Source organism: Amphibalanus amphitrite, unplaced genomic scaffold (genome assembly GCF_019059575.1).
Source record: "Amphibalanus amphitrite isolate SeventyFive unplaced genomic scaffold, NRLGWU_Aamphi_draft 001214F_arrow, whole genome shotgun sequence".
Classification (NCBI taxonomy): Eukaryota; Metazoa; Arthropoda; class Thecostraca; order Balanomorpha; family Balanidae; genus Amphibalanus; species Amphibalanus amphitrite.
The window spans coordinates 146,418-152,921 of NW_024882708.1; the positions used below are offsets into that span (position 1 = coordinate 146,418).

The 6,504-nt window shown below is 46.8% G+C and overlaps 1 long non-coding RNA gene across 1 annotated transcript; it reads left to right on the plus strand.

Moving 5' to 3' along the window:
- The first annotated feature begins 2,331 nt into the window (after positions 1-2,331).
- Positions 2,332-6,265, plus strand: LOC122371201. Its single transcript, XR_006254688.1, has 4 exons — positions 2,332-2,703; positions 3,790-3,953; positions 4,319-4,396; positions 5,185-6,265. It is a non-coding gene; the product is annotated as an uncharacterized LOC122371201 (long non-coding RNA).
- The last annotated feature ends 239 nt before the right edge of the window (positions 6,266-6,504 follow it).

The following is a 6,504-nucleotide window of genomic DNA, read 5'->3' on the forward strand; positions in this document are numbered from 1 at the left end:
AGGCGGAAACCCACATTTTGCGGGCTATCTCGTATGATATTCGAGGTCCGCGCTGAATTCGGCACCCCTGCAGTCGGTGACGACATTTGGCATCCCCTGCCACACATTGCAAGCTTCAGCAACACCTCATTTTCATTTCTGTCTTTTCCCCTTTCTTTCCCTTCTTGAGCTATTTGCGACCATGTCAGGCGCAAATAGGAAATATGAGTTGCGACACATTTTTAACCGCCATGCTGTGCACAGTTGAGCGATTCACTATGGGAAAACGGCAATCAATTGAAAAAGGAATGTCGATTCAGAATAAAAAAGGTCCATCATCCTAATGTGCATCGCTTTTCATCAGAGATGGCCCAAACACACAAGTTTTGGATAAGAAACTCGTCATCTTTATTTAAACTCATCTGAAACGTCCCACCAAAAATATCGACGACCGGAAAATAATTTAATTTGATAACCAAAGGATGGCTGAGCTTTTGACGATGTTTTTACCCCGTTTTCTCCTACCAGTTTTCCTGTAGGGAGGTAGGTCGCAAATCGGAAAGGGTCGCTAATTAGGCACCTTACCCTACTTAAAGTACATATTTGCAGATATGTACTTTATATACATATACATACTTTATATACACTTTATATACCATACTTCATATATACTTTATATACATATACATATGTATTTGCAGATCTATACACTTAGCAGATGGCAACAGGTTGCGCACACATACTGTCGCGCGGCATACACTGTCGATCGTCTTCCATTTTTACATCATCCCGTTTTACATTTTATCGTTTATCGTTCATCATCTTTGTAACTTGCGATAAGTGGATGAGCGATAATTCTGAAAACTTAGCGATAAACGATAACGATAACCAATAAAAATAAGGAAAGGGGTACAAAAAAAAACTCCGCAGCCACTTCTCACCGGGAGGCCCGACACACGTCAAATCGTGCCCCATAGAACGACAAAGGAACGGCTCCCAAAGAACGACAAAAAAAAAAAAACAACAACTGTGCATTGCTTCGGTACTTTCGTAAATAAAGTGTGGTGGACATCTTACCCAACTTGGCGTCTTGCCCCCGTGTAACCCTATAATTGGGTTCATACTGCAAATGACCCTTTGTGACCTAGCGCTGTGACCTGACCTGGTAGCAGTGACCTCTTTAAAGGAAAAGGGCCACCTTTAACATGGGGATTTAACCCTCGCATGTGTGCGGCGTTTTCCAGCTTCTAATGTGTAGGGGGGGGGGGTCGGTTGGACCCCCCCCCCTTGCCGTTTGGCCCCTGATCGAGCTAGAGCTTCGCGGAAAAAACGAGCGTGTTGCCCGTGACGAGAGGAAGCCGATGATACCCAATTTTAAGGTCCTAGGTCATTGGTTGACCTTCCAGGTCAGGTCAATGACCCAAAGTCGGGAAAATCGGGACCTGTTAGAAAGTCGTAAAGTGTGGCTGCTAAGGGGTTTTTCGGGGTGCTGATCACGAATATCGTGTTAGTTTTGATCACAGATGATGTCTTGAAGCATTTCGACCAGGTCGGGTCAGGTCAGGTCAGGTCAACCAGTAGGCGTCGTGACGGGTATTCGTAGTACGTGTCAACCACCTCTGACAGCTTCGTAACATGTTACGAAGTCACCAAAACTACTTCGTAAATGTTCAAATGGTTGCTAAATTCGAATTCAGCTCCAAAAACTAGCCTAGAAACATGTAAAACTCGAAAAAGTGAACCGAGGTCACCCGAGGTCACCAAAGGTCAATGACCTGACCTGACCTTCAGGTGACCTTGACACCCACGGGAGTAACATCAAATCACATGTTTGAACGTTTGAAACCACGAAAAGCTTGCAAACGCGCGGATAGTGCGAGCCGACATACGCGAAATCGCGATTCCGGCCAAACATGGTCTCGGAAAAGAGGTCACAGGTCAAAGGTCATTTGGGTCAGGGTCATGAAATTTTCAGGGTAGGTGTAAAATTGATCAATGCGAGGGTACTGAAAGTTTCGTCGCGATCGGCCGCTTTTTACGCGAGTTATTCGCGAAAAACCATGGGGGGGGGGTCCATCCGACCCCCCCCCCCTACACATGCGAGGGTTAAACTGAGATAGCCATCTTGTAGCCCGTGTCCGAAAACCTACTTGCCTACCCTCTTACGGCCGATTTCGGCCTCCATTCGAAGTTATCGGCAATTTTAAAAGAAAATATGCCAGGAATGCGTCCTTATCCCAGGAATGCGTTCTTATCCGACAATACAGCCACCCGCGGCGAGGCTTTGGTTTTTAACCAATCAGCTTGCAGCAGTACTGATCAGGCACGGATCCCTGTACTAGCGAGCAGACCATGAGCAGTTGCGTTATTTTTCGTTGTCTGTTCTGGCAATCGGCCGGCGGATGAACATCCGCAATCGAATCTTGAAATCCGTCGCGCTGATTGGTGATGAGTTTCATGAGCTACTTTCATGAGGTCTATGAAAGTAAACCTATGCTATGCCCTGAACAGATGACATCTCGTTTGGTAGCCAATTGCTAAAATGTATTCTTATCTTACGCAAATGTATCTTTTATCTTTATCATATTTTATACCGTGGCTCTGATCCGAAATCAGGGCATTTTTGTTCGAACAAATACCTATAATAACGATGAAGAAGTGTGTGATCCGCGGAGCAAACGACCTACGTCGGGTCGGGACTGATATGCGTGTGACTGTGCACAAGTAGGTACCTAGGTACCTAAATTCTTATTTATTGCAATGGCTCTTCTATTACTTTTGTTTTCACAGAACTCTCCCCTGGATTAGCAAATCCTTTTGAACTGTTCAGGCTTTCACAACTGAAATGCCAGACTGGATAAAAAAAACACAAGTTATGCCGAATATGTCAGGCGAAGTGGCGTGATTGCGGCATTGCCCCGAAAATTTCATCGCACATCCAGCATAATTTTGCATGCGTCAAATTCAGCTGATTCAAATTCAAATTCAGCTGAATTTTTAGGCGCAGGGTGACCGCATGGCGCATAATGTTCATGCAAATGGCTGTCACCGAATTTTTTGACACGCTATGGTCAATCTAGCAGCAGACTTGCCCTGCGGGTGCTGGCAGGTCTGAAGAGAGTCGGAACTTCTGGCCTGGGCCTTGTTTCACCTTAAGATTCTACAGTGTGCCACACATATTGTGGTATTGGGTTTTCATGGGAACATTAACTAATTCAGACGCTCAGAAAGGGAATAGCGTCTGACTCTGAGGCCCCGGAACGATCTGTCTGGTTGATATAGCCTTGGTCGGTAGATATGCACATGTGCTTTATGTAAAAGTGGCTTAATTTTGGTGCAAACAGGCACCCAACTTCCAGTGGAAATCATGCACTGGAATTTCAGCTCAAAATTGCTTGCTTCAAATTTTGGCGCATGAGGGGCTCACGGGCGTCCGGCGTAGTGTATGGATGTTTTCCAGTCTGGCTGAAAGGTAGAACTCAGACACATTTATCCATCCCTTCAAATCCCATTTCCTGGTTGTGGTAACACCTACCTTTCCATGGGGGTTTGGTTTATCTCTTGTCTACACAGTTTTCTTTCACTTATGTGCTGACAAGAAAAGGAAACTCACCAGAGCCCAGTTTCACCAAGTGCGGTAAACTCAATTTGGGGTAAACTACCAAACTACCCCACTACTTAACTACAAAAACTACCCCAAAATTAAGTTTACCGCACTTGGTGAAACTGGGCTCAGTGGAGCTATTCAGCTTAATACACAGAGTATGTGTTGCATGGACTAAGCATGTGTTGACCCTTTTTTACTTTTAGGTTCCCGCTAAAAAAAGAAGTACAGAGAAAAGTGGATGAGGGTGTGTGGCATGACCAATGAGCCAAGACCACATGACCACTTAAACTTAACAAGAAGTGCGCACCATGATAAGCACAGTCAAAAACGTTTGCGTCTAAAGAACAGTGCTGTGCCGGATCAGAATGTAAGTTATTTTTTAGAAGTGATGAAAATGCCTGCTATATTGTTTTAGAAAAAAATTATCAAAAGACTCTGAATATTGTTTTTATAACACTACTCTAAAGTTATTCCTAGTACCAGACATTACAGCTTTAGTGCAGTCTTTATTTGTGATATTTTTAGCCAAAAATTATTACTAGTACCGAGCCCTTTCAGCTTTACAGCCCTAGTACCTTCCCCTTATTTTTTATATTTTTTAGCCATTTCAACCTAACCGAATATCTGTATGTTTGTATGTTATTGTTTTGATCAGTATTTTAACTCGTATGCTACCTCCCTATAGGTAAGTTTTATTAAAACATGTGGTAACGGTGTGCTGATTTTTTTTAGATTCCGTATACGCCTTGGGTTGCTGTCGCTGCTCGGTCATCCACAGATGAAAGTGATCAAGAAATGGACATCACTCAGGTAAGATTCAAGCGTCCTTTATTTTACGTCCAAATTTGAACGCAATCGGCCCAGCCGTTCTCGAGATCTGGAAGCGCCCCCCCCCCCTGCACGTGCGCACGTGCAGTAGCACCCTAACCGCAACATATGGGAATGCATTGCCTGGTTGGTGCCTACTGCCTACCTGTATGCCAAGTTTCAGCTAAATCGCCCCAGTAATAACAGAGTTATTGAAATGGGAACAAATTCGGCACCTCTTCTTTTTGCATTTTGCACGTGCAGTGGGGGTCACTCACATAGATCAAGAGCATCCGACCTTTGGTTGAAGGGGTGCAGCTACCCTACAAAATTTACCGCAAGACCGCCCAAGCGGCTGCTGAGATATGAGCCTCTCAAAATCACTTCTTTTGCAATTTTGACAAATAACACCCTTGACTTTTCACGTGGCACGTGCCACGACGGTCCCTGAAATGTATCAAGAGTAGTCAATTACGGGGTAGAGGGAATAGGACTACCCAACAAAAAAAAGACCGCAGGCCAATCGGTCCAGCGGTTGCTGAGATATAAGCCTCTCAAAAGCGTTACAGGCCGGGCCGGGTCGGGCCGCTCATACTGAGCTTTTTCCGTGATATTGAAAAGACTTCGCTTCGCTCGCTCGCTCGTAATTAACAATTCATGGTTGACTCTATATGGATTAAGCTAAGTGATTGCGCTCTATTAGCACACTATCTAAGTAGCCCTTAATTGCTGCCGGTGCGTGGACTGTGAAAGTGAGCCGAGCTGTGACGCAAACCGTGCGCCTTTTTCAGGTGTGGGATCACTCGTGGAAGTTCACGGCGGATACGGAACCGTGCATGCAGCTCTGGTTCGATCCTGCTCAGGGAAGCCCCAATGACGCCGTGGCGCGCATCTGGGCTGAGCGGGTGATGGCGGCCGGTGCCGCGTGGCTGGTGGCCGCGGCCCTGGCGGCAGCGGCCCGCTCCTGACCCGGTCGCCCTGTGCCGAGCACAGAGCGCCGACTGAGGTCAGTCTTGTGATCGAGCTTCCGCGCCGGAGGTGGAACAGGTGGAGCTGGCGGTCACCTGCGCGGGCACGGCGGCCTGTAAGCCGTGCCGAGACGAACCGCGACACTCTTGCTAGATCTGCACCCCATTGTAATCTTCTGTAGTCGATATTCGGTAGGTACTCAATGCTCATTTTTCTGATATTAGACGAGTGGCGTGTTTTGATGTTACATTGGAGACTGCTGTCTCGGGTGGCCCGACAGTGTTCGATTGTGGTGTAATGTAGATACATAGACGGGATGCCGCGGCTCGGATTCGTAGCTGGACTACCATGTGCCTGTCGATTGAGATGCTTTGCCTGGCGATTGAGATGATTCGGGGCGCGGCCCCACACTGACGCCATGGTGCAATGAGTGACTGGCGACAACTAAGCAATTATGTACTTTTGTAGAGCACATGTTTTCATGGATACGAGAGGCAGTCCTTTTTTCGCTAGCAGTCATTTGGTTCACGATACTTTCGATACCGACAAATATGTTCGGGCGGCCGGTCCGTCCACAGCTAATGTGTGCTTGCCCGCCGATGCCTAACGGAGCGCTGTGCTGTCTACGCTCACTGGTCGCTGGCCCGAGAGCCGTTCGGTTGCTGCTGTTAAAACAGTTCTCACAAAAACACGCTGGCTGGCTGCCAGTTCTTCACCAATGAGAGGCCCAGTAGCATCAGCAGGTAGCATTGTTTAATATTACTATTCCATTTTGTTTACCCATATGTCCGACCTAGAGCCGACTGGTAAAAAGCGGCAACCGAGCAGCCCTCCGCAGCGCTGCAGATCATGTACGCTCGATTATACACAATATATGTGTCTTTCTTGCACACAGAGACATGACGTTTTGTAGAGCTTTTATATCGCTTGCGGCTGAAATGAATATTGTACATTTTAGAGCTTTCATATACGCGAGAAAATATGGTGCAAAAAAACATTTATGAAGCCTGTTGAGTTGTTGGGGCATTTCACAGACTGTGTCGGTGGTCAGGGCAGCCCGGCCCCGGCCGCCGCCGCCGGCGCCGCCGCCTCCTTCACTGGTATGTGGCAGGGACGGAAGCTTCGTATTGATATACCGGGGT